The sequence below is a fragment of the Equus caballus genome, chromosome 12 (genome assembly GCF_041296265.1).
Source record: "Equus caballus isolate H_3958 breed thoroughbred chromosome 12, TB-T2T, whole genome shotgun sequence".
In the NCBI taxonomy this organism is placed as follows: domain Eukaryota; kingdom Metazoa; phylum Chordata; class Mammalia; order Perissodactyla; family Equidae; genus Equus; species Equus caballus.
Window position 1 is genome coordinate 12,295,792 of NC_091695.1, and position 14,118 is coordinate 12,309,909.

Sequence of the window (14,118 nt, forward strand, 5' to 3'; positions counted from 1 at the left end):
CCAGGATCCGAACCAGTGAAACCCCAGGCCACTGAAGCAGAGCACAAGCACACAAACTTAACCACTCGGCCACCGGCTGGCCCCTGTTAGGCTCCTTATGACCTGCATCCTCTACCCCGTTGCCTCTTGGAGTCCACGCTCTCCTCCATCTCATTCTGCTCCAGTCACTCTGATCTCTTTGCTATTCTTCAAACACGTTCACCTCTATTCTGCTTCAGGGCCTTTGCACTTGTGATCTGCTTAGAAAGCTCTTTCATATAACATCATTGCTCGCTTCCCCACTACCCTCAGTTCATGGCTCAAGTATAACCTTACCAGAGCATCCTATAAAAAGTAGCAACCCCTTATCCTTGGCTCTTCCACTCTCCCTTAGCCTGCTTTGTTTTTTTTTTCTGTAGCTCTTATGACCATCTAACATACTACATATTTACTTGTTTATTTGTTCCTAGATCATCTCCCATCCAGTAAGAATATCTGCTCCGTAAGGAGAAACTTTGTATCTTTTGCTCACTGCTATTTCACCAACAGTAGACACTCAAATATTTGCTGGAGGAAGAAAGGAAGGGCTCCTGTAGTACTCATTCAGATAGAGGAGGAATTGATTAGGAGACTGAGAAGTGGCCAGAGAGGAAGGAAAAGAGAGACCAGGAGCATGAAGTATGATAGAAGCTTAGAGAGAAAGCATTTTCTTTCCTCGTGGTAAAAACATATAACATAAAATTGACCATTTGAACCATTTTTAAGTGTATAGTTCTGTGGTAGTAAGTATTATTCTTACTGTTCTGATGCCATCACCACCATCACCTCCAGAACTTTTTTCATCAGAACTGAGACCCTGTACTCATTAAACAGTAACTCCCTATTCCTCTTCTTCCCTCAGCCCCCGCAACCACCACTCTACTTTCTGTCTCTATGACTTCGACTACTCTAGGTACCTCATATAAGTGAAATCACACAGTATTTATCTTTTTGTGACTGGTGTATTTCACTTAGCATATTGACTTTGAGTTTCATCCAGGTTGTAGCATTTATTAGAATTTCCTTCCTTTTTTAAGCTGAATAATATTCCATTGTATGTGTATACCACATTTTGTTTATCCATTCATCTGTCAATGGACGCTTTGGGTTGCCTCCAGTTTTTGGTTATTGTGAACAATGCTGCCATGAACATGAGCGTGCAAATATCTCTTTGAGACCCTGCTTTCAATTCTTTTGGACATTTACCCAGAAATGGAATTACTGGATCATACGGTAATTCTATGTTTAATTTTTTGAGAAGCCACCATACAGTTTTCCACAGCAGCTGCACCATTTTACATTCCCGTCAGCAATGCACAAGGGTTCCACTTTCTCCACATCCTTACCCATACTTGCTATTTTCTGTTTTTTAAAAAAATTTTGTTTGTAATAGCCAACCTAATCGGTATGAAGTGGTATCTCATTGTGCTTAGAGGAAAGCATTTTAGACTTGAGGGAGGGGTCAACTGTGCCAAGCGCTCTTCAAGATCTAGTAAAATCAAGACTGAGAGTGTCCATTGTGTTTGGCAATGTGGAGGGCGTGGCGACTCCGTCAGAACAGTGAACAGTCACCAGATCAGAACCGGCAAAAGAGCAAATGGGTGGTGAAGAAGAAAGATGACTTAAGAAGCTTGTCTGTGCTGAAAACAGGGAAATAGTATTTATTGAATGCTGTGCTCTGACATCGTGTGAGATGCCAGGGTTGGGGCAGAAGAACCAATAGATATGGTTCCTGTCCAGCTCATAGTCCAGCAGAGGAGAGAGACCGTCACCAAATGATTATTCAACTCCAATTTGATCATTGCTAAAAAAGAGGAGTGGAGGGTGCTGTGTGTAAATTACAGCAACATGGCACCTGAAGAGGGGAAGGGAGGAGGCGATCAGAGAAGGTGTCGCAGAGAAAGTGACATTCAAATGGGTTATAATTTGGTGTCCACTGTGGGTCCACCTTTAAGGAGAGAATGCCGTGGTCCTGCTGACATGGGCTTTTGGGTCCCCATGGCAATTCCTTCTCATTGCGTCTTACCTCCATCACTTGGCTTCTAGAACCAGAATATGCAAATAGGAGTCAGTTACGTATGCTCAAATTACGCTGGTTACATGCTCACGTAGGAACAGCCTCTGCCACTAAAGTATTTTCCAATAACTTTTGTGAGCCCTCAGAGAAGTATGTTTCACATGGTCTCAAACCAGCCCGTCAGTCTGTGTCTTCCTCCTCTTTGGCTCTGTCTTCCATTGATCCCCTTCCATGAGGCCGGTTGATGAAGACTCACTTTGGCCAACGTTGAAGGGTCTCAATGTGAAGACACCCAAGCATGTGCCAACATCTTCTCCCCAGGCTTCTAAAACCACCTGTCTCCCAAATGAGGAGCAGGGCTGTGTCTGGGTGGAGGTGTGGAGGTGTAGTATTCTCTACCCATCCTCTAATGCAGCAATTCGTGTGCTCACAGAGTCTCCCATTCAAGTTTTCTGTCAACTTTCTGTCCCGTTCAGTTCCAGTTCAAGGGCCAGATGGAGAATAGACATGGGATCTTGGGTGGATTACTTAACCTCTTTGTGCCTCAATTTCCTCATCTGTAATATGAGGATAATAAAAACACCTATTTCAGATTAAGTGAAAACATTCATGTAAAGTGCTTAGCACAGTGACTGCACATAGTAGGTGCTTCATAAATGTTAGCTTTTATTATTACTTTTTTTTTTAATGAGTAGTTTTGGGGTTTTTTTGCAGGGAGAGATTCACCCTTAGCTAACATCTGTTGCCAATCTTCCTCTCTCTCTCTCTCTCTTTTTTTTCCTCCCCAAAGCCCCAGAGCATGGTTGTGTATCTAAGTTGTGAGTCCTTCTAGTTCTTCTATGTGAGCCGCTGCCACAGCATGGCAACTGACTGATGGGTGGTGTGGTTCTGCCACCAGGAAATGAACCCGGGGTGGCCAAGTGATGAGAGCACCGAACTTTAACCACTGGGCCATCAGAGCTGGCTCTTATGAATTTTAAAAGTTTGCTTAATTATTTACAATAGCCAAGACATGGAAGCAACCTAAGTGCCCATCAACAGATGAATGGATAAAGAAGATGTGGTACATATATACAATGGAACACTACTCAGCTGCAAAACAGAACAAAATCATTCCATTTGCAATAACATGGATGGACCTTGAGGGAATTATGTTAAGTGAAATAAGCCAGCTAGAGAAGGATAATCTGTGTATGACTCCACTCATATGAGGAATTTAAAACTATGGACCAAGAACAGTTTAGTGGATACCAGGGGAAAGGTGGGGTGGGGGGTGGGCACAAAGGGTGAAGTGGTGCACCTACAACACGACTGACAAACATTAACGTACAACTGAAATTTCATCAGATTGTAACCTATCATTAACTCAATAAAAAATAAATAAATAAATAAAAGTTTGCTTACATGTAGATTACATCTGGGTTCTGAAGGGCTAGGCTGAGGACAGACGTGGCCACAAGTAGATTCACCAGAATCATGAGGCTTCTTGGGAACCAGCTTGCTGGTTCCAACCTCTCCATTACTTTTCCACTTAAAATCCCAAGCTGTGATGCCAATCCTGCTTTTCATATTCCCACTGGAAAAGAATATGTTTTTAAGCACGGTGGTACCTACATGCCAAAGATTTCTAAACGTCTCAAGAGCTTGGGGAGATCTTGTTTCTTAGCATCACTCCCTTGCTTGACTCAGTGGGCCTCCCGTTCTCTTCCTCAGCCAGGCCATGTGATGCAGAGTGACAGAAAACTCCCAGGGAAATCCTGCCAAAATGCAAAACCAAAGAAAAAGGATACAGCAACAATTTTGGACCAGGCTGGCATAAACCACGAGCCCAGTCTGCCATATTTACTTTTTCTTAATCTAAAATAACAGAGATAACATACACAATGGACTTTCTAACTTGCCACTTTTCCCTTATCTTTTTTCCCTTTGTGAGCCTAAGACATCATGTTCTTTCATACAAACTCTCAAAAAAAAAAAAAAAAAACACCCTTTGGCTATTCCATCCTCTGCTGCCCATGGAGAAGAACAGACTCTATCTGATATTTCAGCTGGAAGGCACGGGGGCAGATTCTTTCCAATGGGGTGGCGACTTCCTCCCTACTTTCAGAACACACCCCTTCCCAAAAATACGCCCTCCCGGCAGGCAGCACAAAGGGAGCAGACCCAGCTCTCGGCGTCAGTAAATGCCCACATCCCTTCCTTTTCCTTTTACGCCCAGTGGCCTGGGAATGGCACAAGAGCTTAGGGAATCTGTAATACCGATCTATGTGTGGCCCTCTCAGGCCTGGAAGTGGCCTTTCTCTCATCTCTTGCCCTCCTGGTCCATCCTCAAAACCAACTGTCAGAAGAGATTGTCCTAAAACCCAAATCTGATCATGATTTTTTGTTCCATCTAATTAAGAACTTGCCGTGGCCTTTTGGCCCAGAGCAAAGAGTCTATGCATGGTTGGCTATAAAAGAATCATTGTATTAAGATATAGTCTCTAGAGTTTGGGATAGAACCTGGGAATCTGTATATGGCAGTCTGAGTTCTTTAGGTTGTAAATGACAGAACTCGTCTCTAACTAACTTAGGTCAAAAAAGGAATCCATTGGGCCTGGCCCCATGACCTAGTAATTAAGTTCAGCACACTCTGCTGTAATGGCCTGGGTTTGGTTCCTAGGTGCAGAACTACACCACTCCTTTGTGGCCATGCTGTGGTGGCAACCCATATACAAAATAGAGGAAGATAGGCACAGATGTTAGCTCAGGACAAATCTTCCTCAGCAAAAAAAATTTTTTTTTAAATGTTAAGAAAGGAATCCATTATTTCCTCTGACTAGGAAGTTCAGGGGGTAGAACTATCTCAATTATATCTGTAGGATTTTAATTGATGGAGGTGATTGAGTGACAACATGGAGAAGCCAATACCATTGCAAAAGGAATTTATTACTTACATTCCCTGAGAGAAGGGGGTATGCCATGCAGGGCTACATGGGGAGGCACCAGGTTTTCCAGAAGGCAGAAAAGAGTGAGAGGAAAGACATAGACCACAGCCTTTATTGGGGTTTCTGCAGGAAAGTCAAGGCAGGGCAGTGTAAACAGCTGAGAACTGGCTAGTTTGAATAATTCTGGTGGGCTTTGGGGCATAGTGGCTGTTCCTAGTTATCTGATACCTGGCCCTGGGTTGACTTAGGGAGAGGAAATATTGGCTTGGTGTGTGAGAGCTAGATAAAGGAAGTGACTTCAGAGTATGGGCTCTGGATCTTAGGGGAGATGTAAACCACGTTAACCACTAGTTTATTAGACGCTGTGGCTAATAGATGCCAATTAGACAGATACAGAATCTTGGAAAACACAGAAGAAGGCTAGGCTTCAGTAGGAATGCATCTAGAGCTGTGCTGTCAATAAAGCAGCCACCAGCCACATGTGGCTACTGAACACTTTAAATGTGGCTGGTGCAGATTGAAATATGATGTAAGTGTGAAACACAGGCTGACATAGTATAAAAAGAGAAAACTACCTCATTAACGATCTCTTACATTGATTGTTGAAATAACATTTTGGAAATATTGGATCAAGTAAAATGCAGCGTGAAGTTAATTTCATCTGTTTCCTTTTGCTTTTCTTAACATGAACACTAGCAACTTGAAATTGCACATGCAGCTTGCATTTGTGGCTCAAATTGTGTTTCTGCTGGGCTACACCGGTCAGGATCAAATGATGTTCTCTCTCTCCTTTCTCTCTCTCTCTAATTTGACTCTGCTCCCTTTTGACATGTTTGGAGTTTATTCTCTCCTACTATAAACTGTCTTTCTCTGTGAGTCCAGGAAAGATGGCTGCTGGTGGCTCCAGGCTTACAGAAGTCCAGCCTCCAGATGCCATCGAAAAGGAAAATTCTTTCTTCCATTGTGCATGTATCAGTCTCAGGGAAAGACATTCATTGGTCCTGCGGACGTCACATTCCTGTCCCTTTGGGCAAATCGCTATTGTCAGGAAAATGGGTTCCTGTGGTTATTCATGAATCGCCTGCCCATCTGACTAGGGGTGGAGTATCCACAGGGCATGGGAGAAGGGCAGTGCCTCATAGGATGACAAAAACTCATGGTTACTAATTGTATTTTTATTATGCTTCCCAGATGATGCTGATGCACAGTGAGGTTTGTAACGTACCAGACTATGGAGGGAAAATCCAAAGGTAGTAGCGTGGTATTGGTGTGGCAGATTAGGCCTTCTAGAGTCTGGTCTCATCCTAACTTTTTAATCTCATGTTTCATCCCTTCTTCCCTTCCCCTGCTACATGTCAACACTATATTATTTGTCCATTTAAAATTTCCTGCAGCTCCCTGAATACTCCATGCTGAAAAAAAATTACATAAAATTTCAAACATACACAAAAGTAGAGAGAATAGTATAATGACCCCTCCATATACCATCACCCAGCTTCAATAATTATCAACGAATGACCAATCTTGTTCCTTCCATCCCTCCACTACTCTTCCCAATGGATTAGTTTGAAGCAAATCTCAAGCATTGTATTATTTCATCTGTAAATATTTTAATAAGTATATCTATGAATTAAGGAATCTTTAAAAATAGATAATCACCATACCATTATGATTCTAAAAAAACAATAGTTCCTTATTATCACCAAATATCCAGTAGGTATTCAAATTTCGGTGATTGTTAGAGCTGGTTTTCTCTAATTGGTATCCAGACAAGGTTGGCTGGTAAGTCTCTTAGATTTCTTTTAACCCATGGGCTCCCCTACCCTCTTTTTTTAATCTTGCAATTTATTTACTGAAGAAATTGGATATTTTGCCTTGTAGAGCTACTCACATTTAAATTTTTTTTTTAAGATTTTATTTTTGCTTTTCTCCCCAAAGCCCCCCGGTACATAGTTGTGCATTTTTAGTCTTGGGTCCTTCTAGTTGTGGCACATGGGATGCTGCCTCAGCATGGCTTGATGAGCAGTGCCATGTCCATGCTCAGGATTCGAACCGGCGAAACCCTGGGCCACTGAAGCAGAGCATGTGAACTTACCCCCTCGGCCACGGGGCCAGCCCCTCACATTTAAATTTTGATGGTGGCAACCTTATGGAGTTGTCTAGCAAGTTTGTCTGTCCTCTGTATTTCCTGTAGACTGATAGATTTAAAGCAGTGCTGGCCTGGGGTTAAGTTTGTGCACTCTGCTTCAGTGGCCCAGGGTTCATGGGCTCGGATCCTGGGCACGGACCTACCCATTGCTCATCAAGCCACGCTGTGGCAGCATCCCACATACAAAATACAAGAAGATTGGCACAGATGTTGGCTCAGGGACAATGTTCCTCATCAAAAAGAAGCAATGCTGGCCAATAAAAATATAATGTAAACTACAAAGGTAATTTACAATTTTCTAATAACTACATTTAAAACGTAAAAAGCAAAAGATGAAATAAATTTTAATAACATTTTATTTAACCCATATAAGCAAAATATAGAAAATAACATGAAACATATATAAAAGATCATTAATGAAATATCTTACATTCTTTTTCACACTAAGTTCTAGAAATCCAGCATGTATTTTATGGTTACTGTGTAACCGAATGCTGACTAGCAACACTTTAAGTGTTTAACAGCCACTTGTGGCTACTGGTTTCTCTTTTGGACAGCACAGGTGTAGAGGCTTCATCTAAGTCAGCTCAACGTTGGCAGGAATACTTTGTAGGTGTCCTTCCATCAAAAGCCCTTGGCGATACCACTTCACACCACTAGGATGGCCAGACAAACAAACAAAGACTGGAAAATAACAAGTGTTAACAAGAATGTGGGGAAACTGGGACCCTTATACATTGCTGGTGAGAATGTAGAATGTTGCAGCTTCTGTGAAAAACAGTTTGACAGTTCCTCAATAAGTTAAACACAGAAATATCATATCATATGATCTCGCAATTCTACTCCTAAGTATAGACCTAAAAGAATTGAAAACAGGTGTTCAAACAAAAACTTGAACACGAATGTTCATAGCAGCATTATTCACAATGACCAAAAGGTAGAAACAACCCAAATGTCTATCAAATGATAAAATGGAGTAAACAAAATGTGGCATATCCATACAATGGAATATTATTCAGCCATAAAAAAGAATAAAGTATGGACATATAGTACAACATGGTTGAATCTTGAAAACATGCTAAGTTAAAGATGCAAGACATAAAAGGCCACATATTGTGTGGTGATCTCATTTATATGAAATGTCCAGAATAGCTAATCCATCAAGACAGAAAGCAGGTTGGCAGTTGCCATGGGCGGGAGGAAGGGGGGAAGAGGCGTGGACTGCTTAATGGGAATGGGGTTTCCTTTTAGGATGATGAAAATGTTCTAGAACCAGACAGCGGTTATGGTGGCACTACATTGTGAATGCACTAAATGCTGTTAAATTGTACACTTTAAAATGGTTAATGGTTCGGCTGGTTCGGATCCGGGTGCAGACGTGGCACCACTTGGCACTCCATGCTGCGGTAGGCGTCCCACATATAAAGTAGAGGAAGGTGGGCATGGATTTTAGCTCAGGGCCAGCCTTCCTCAGCAAAAAGAGGAGGACTGGCAGTAGTTAGCTCAGGGCTAGTCTTCCTCAAAAAAAACCAAAACCAAAAACAAAACACCTTAATGGGGCTGGCCCGGTGGCTCAGCGGTTAAGTGCGCATGTTCCACTTCTCGGCGGCCTGGGGTTCGCCAGTTCAGATCCTGGGTGCGGACATGGCACCACTTGGCACACCATGCTGCGGTAGGCGTCCCACGTATAAAGTGGAGGAAGATGGGCACGGATGTTAGCTCAGGGCCAGTCCTCCTCAGAAAAAAAAGAGGAGGATTGGCAGCAGTTAGCTCAGGGCTAATCTTCCCCCAAAATAAATAAATAAATAATAAATAAAATGGTTAAAAAGGTGAATTTTATGTTACATGATTTTACCATAATTTTAAAAAAAGCCCTTGGTGTCCGGTTGTCTCTCTTCCAGCAGCCATTCATGATCATTGCCTAGATCTGTTATTACATCAGGGGTTTGGGGTTACAGAATGGGGATATTCTAAATCTATAATTCCTCCCTCACTTATAGCTGGAATGCTTCTATCTGGAGAAGATTCCTCTTAGCAACCACTTGGTTTTCCTGAGGTACAATTTGTATACTCTTATCCCCTTGCTTCTGCGTGTGCCAGCCCATCGGCCTGGAATACCTTTCCTTCTCCTCTCTGCCTGGCTATTCCTCATTTACCCTGATCCTTCAGGATCTGGCTGAACTGTTACCACTGTGAAGCTCCACCATCTCTGTCATAGCACTTATTGCCCTTTATTGCGATTTTTGGTTTTCCTCTGTCTCCTGCACTGACTCTCAGCTCATCAAGGGCACGTTCTGACTCCTATTCTTTGATTCATCCCTAACAGAAGGCTGGGTGCTCAATAAACATTGGTGAAATGAAGGTGAGCTTGTTTATTGCAAGCAATGGGCAAAGGATAAGTGTTACTTACCTACTTCATACAAGTGTATTGGCTTTGTATTGCTGTGTAACTAGTTTCCACAATTCCAGAAGCTTAAAAGAACACATTTGTTATCTCACAATCCTACATGTCCTGAGTCTGGCATGGCTTAACTGGGTCCTCTGTTCAGGATCTCGTCAGGCTGTAATCCAGGTGGCAGCTGGGCTGCATTCTAATCTGAAGGCTCAATTAGGAAAGACAATTTCCAGCATCATTCAGGTTGTTGGCAGAGTTCGCTTCCTTGTAGTTGTGTGGCTGAGGTCTCTGTTTTCCTGCTGGCTGGCCAGGGGCTACTTTTAGCTGCTCGAGGCTGCCCACAATTCCTTGCAATGTGGCCCTCTCCATAAGCCCTCTCACAACATGGCAGGTTACTTCTTTCAAGCCAGCAATGGAGAATGAATCTCTCTAGTGTGTGCCAGCAGGACAGAACCTAATGTAGATAATTGTAGCTTGAATTGCATTTACCACATTCTACTGTTACAGGTAAGTCAAAGGTCCCACCCACACCCACACAGCATGTGAACATAGGGGCCACCCTGGGGCCTGTCCTCCATTAGCTACAACTTCTTGAGAGTCTCCTCTGTAGCAGACACTATGCTGGACACTTTTCGTTAATTATTTCATTCAATCCTCAAACTACCCTATGAGATAAATACTAAGAGGGCTATTATACAGATTTGGAAAATTGAAGCTCAGAGAAATTGGTGTTTGACTCATTCAAGGTCCCATAACCAATAAATGACAAATCTGGGGTTCAAACCTAAGTCTGATCTTAAATTCTACCCATCAAACTTCACCTTTTAAATAGTTTGTCCCAGAAAACTCTTAAAAAATTGTCCCCCTCTTTCTCTTTCTCAAGGGTGACAACAGAAATAGAAAACACACATTCTTTGCTTCCTAGATTCATATTTTCAAGCATAGTCAGAATGAATTCTTCCTGCTAAGAGGAAATGTTCAGGCAGGAGCTGGTCCTTCTAGAAAACGTCATGTTACAGAATTAGGCAGTACGCCAAAGTAGGGAATGAGACCTGACCTGGATTTTCTCAATGCCATGAGAAAATAATTAATAATACCTCATAGTTATATAGTGAGCTCTCAATGGCTGTCTCATTTTATTCTCAATGCCCCTGTGAGTCAGCCAGGGCAAGAATTTAATACATTTAGTGTAGAGATTATTCTGTATGTACAATTTTGGCTTAAAAATGTAATTATGTTACTGCAGGAACATTTTCCCATATTCTGATAGCTTCTCCCTAACTATGATTTTAAATGGCTGCTTAATATTCAGTTCATGGTTATAGCCTAGCTTACTAAAATGCTTCCCTAATTTTGGCTACTTAGGTTTCTTCTTATTTTTCACTATTATAAAAAGTATTGTGATGAACATCTTTGATGGTCAAAAGTATCCCCCCATGTGTATACACACACACACACACACACACACACACACACACACACACATACTTAGGTTAGTGTCCCAGAAAAGGGATGGCAGACGGTCTCAAGGCTCTTGGTGCATATAGAGATGTGATTAAAACTCCTCATCCTTCAAGTGAGGAAACAGATTTAGGATGGGACTTGCCCAAATTCGCATGGTTCCTAGATGCACTGATGAGACTTCGATCCAGGTCTTAGGCTTTCTAGACTGATGTTCTTTCCTTATGACTGGCTCCTCACAGCTCCATGGACCAGCGGCATTGGTAAACCCTGGAAAAATGTTAGAAATGCAGAATCTCAGGCCCCAGCCAAGACTTTGTGAATCTCAATCTGCCTTTAGATGATCTAGAGATGCCCTTAGGGGCATTAGAGTTTGAAAAGCATCGCTTACAACATGCCTTCCTCTGTAATCCTGTGAAGTGCTTTGTCGTGAGGCAAAACACCCCTGGCCTTGGTGTCCCAGTTTCTCTTCAGCTTTGGTACCCCTCAGCATTTCCTTGTTTAAGGGCTGTGTGCAATGTGCCACCTCATGAAGGGATTCGCTCATGTCATTGTAAAACTTCGGAATCTTTAACTTGCGTTCATATTATCCCTGGATATGGCCAAACCCTCCTGCTCAGAATCATACAAACAGCATTTCGGAATAATTTTTAGCAAAAACGTTATCATAGAGAGAGAGAAAGAGCATTATACCAGGAGTTCTGGTCGAGGTTCCACCATTAAGAAGCTGGGTGACCTTGGAGAGCCATAGAATCATTCTTTATTGAATTTGCTACTGTGATGTGTACATGCTTTGTACATCGCAGGGCACTGGGCACATCTGTGGGAGCCTATATTTAGACATCATCTTCCCTGTGAGAGAAATGAAGCTTTTTAGACCAGATGATCCTTAGGGCAAATATTCAGAGGACCAAATCCTTCTGAGGAAGCCTATTTTGGGTTGGATTCCAACGGTGCTCTCCAGGTATATAATGACAGAGAGATATGAGTCAGATGAGGATGGGTAAGAGGGAGAGCTTGGAGGAATTCATCTTCAAAGTCCCTTTTAAATCTAAAAACTTATGATCTGATCCCATTCCAACATGAAAAAAGAATCAGAATTCTAGCATCCGCTGGCCATTTTAAAGTAGCTACCTCCGAGAGCAACTATTCTGTTCTTTAAGAATTTGGATTTATTTCAGATCCCATTTGTGGTAGTACTTCTTTTTGTATGTGACTTGATTAATTTTATTTGTCTTAAGCACATTAAGCAATCAGAAACCAGGCTCAGGTCTTCCTACTCAGATGTAATTACCGACCTCACTGATCTCTGGTCCCTTTTTCTTTTTTCTCTCCACACGTTCCCTTTCTTAGAGGAAGGAAGTTAAAAGCTTTATATAGTATCTCTGTTTTGTAACCACATTTCTCAAACTTAGAGTTGAACATCATTATGACTAAATGAGCAGCCCTGATTCAGCCTCTTGGAAAATCAGGTAGTCAAAGGAATTTATATGTCAAATGCAGCAGATTTCAAAAAAGGGGCCCTAATGGCCATTTACCCTGAACATCTCAGTAACATCCTCAGAAAAAGGAAAAAGAGATGTTTGAGACTAAAATACAAAACTTTTGTTTTAACGTATTCATAATCTGTTTTCTTATAATCAGATTATCTTTTTTTCTTAGAGCTCCTTTGATATGGGCAGGGGTGTTAAACTGAGCTTTTTGATACTGAGAGGTCAGTATTTCTAAGATCCCCAGGTTCTAAGGGGGAAGAGAAAAGGAACAGAGTATTTCTGTTACTTTCAAAAGCAGAATATCTGCAAAAGGGTCTATTACTTAATGATCCTTACTTAGGCACTGGGAGGAAATTAACCACTCAGTCATTTCACACATATTCAGTAAAAACCTACTATGTGTCAGACACACTTAGAGATCTCAGATGAAAGACGTGGCTTCTGCCCTCAAGGAGCTTGGAGTGGAATTGCGCACTGCGTGCTAGGATAAGAGTATGCACAGGATACTATGGAGATATCAAGGACGGACAATTCTTCCTAAGGGGTTGAAGACAGCTCCTTAGAAGAGATGTTCCTTGGGCTGAGGAGAAGATAGCCAGGGGGACAAGGGAGTGAGGAGGCTTCAAGCAGAGGGAACAGCAAATGCAGAAGGAAGAGCAAATGCAAAGGTGTAGAGGCAACCGAGAGCATGGCAAAGAATCAACCATGACCAGAGCGTGGCAGATATGGGGAAGATTGGGGAAGATACAGGAGTAGTGGAAAGACACAAGGTAGTACTTGCTGAAATAAATCAGACAGACTGAGCCAAAGCCTCCATTGTCTAAAGATTTCAGAGAGTAGAGTTACTTTACAGGCGCTTTAGAAATGGTACCTGTTAGGAGTGAGTGTTCCTTTGGAGAAGGTGCCATATCAAGAAATCCATTGGCATTACCCCAAAGTAGAGCTTATATTTCTCCTTTTGCCTGGGCGTACTCCCAGCCCCCGCCTCCCCCGCCTTGAGTGTAATTGCTTCATCTTTCTTTGGAAGAAAATAGTCTCGGCACAGGCAGCGTTTGATGCAGTGCTCATTTGATCTGGCTGATTCAGGAAACAGATGCATCCTCTTGGTCTCGGTACAAATCGTTGGGGTTTCTTTTTTTTGATTTCACCAAAGCCAGATCTATGTCTCGATCAGCACAGAGGAAAAAAGTAATTACCGAAGTATTAGTGTGATTATTATTTCCTGATATGAACTGCCGCATTCTTTGCTTGTATCTGGTTCTCTCCCTAGGCTGGGGATAGGAAATTTAAAAACAAACTCTTCTTGGACAAAGCCTATATCAATTATTTTTAACCTTGTTTGCATTGGACAGCTCTTCGAGAATTTACTGAAAAAGATAAACCCTCTCCTCAGAAAAATTCTTATTTTCTCCCACCAACAAAGCGGAACACTGTTTCAAGAGGTTCACAAAGCCCTTGAGGAATCTGTAGCCCTTGGTTAAGATCTGTACACCTTTGGTCTACACAGTCAAAAATAAAATGGAAGAAATGCCTTGAAAATGGACTGTGACACTTGTCTGCTAATTCTGGCAGTTCACTGTGGGAAGTCAGAATAAACTGGAATTGCATTGGCCACGTAGTTGCTCAAGGCTCTGCTACACACTGACTCCGTGGGTGGA

At 42.2% G+C, this 14,118-nt stretch overlaps 1 long non-coding RNA gene across 1 annotated transcript; it reads right to left on the reverse strand.

Moving 5' to 3' along the window:
• Window positions 1–7,449: 7,449 nt before the first annotated feature.
• LOC138916781 (uncharacterized) lies at window positions 7,450–13,466 on the reverse strand. Its single transcript, XR_011424207.1, has 3 exons — window positions 13,332–13,466; window positions 10,995–11,237; window positions 7,450–9,960 (listed from the first exon to the last, which is right to left on the reverse strand). It is a non-coding gene; the product is annotated as an uncharacterized lncRNA (long non-coding RNA).
• Window positions 13,467–14,118: the final 652 nt, after the last annotated feature.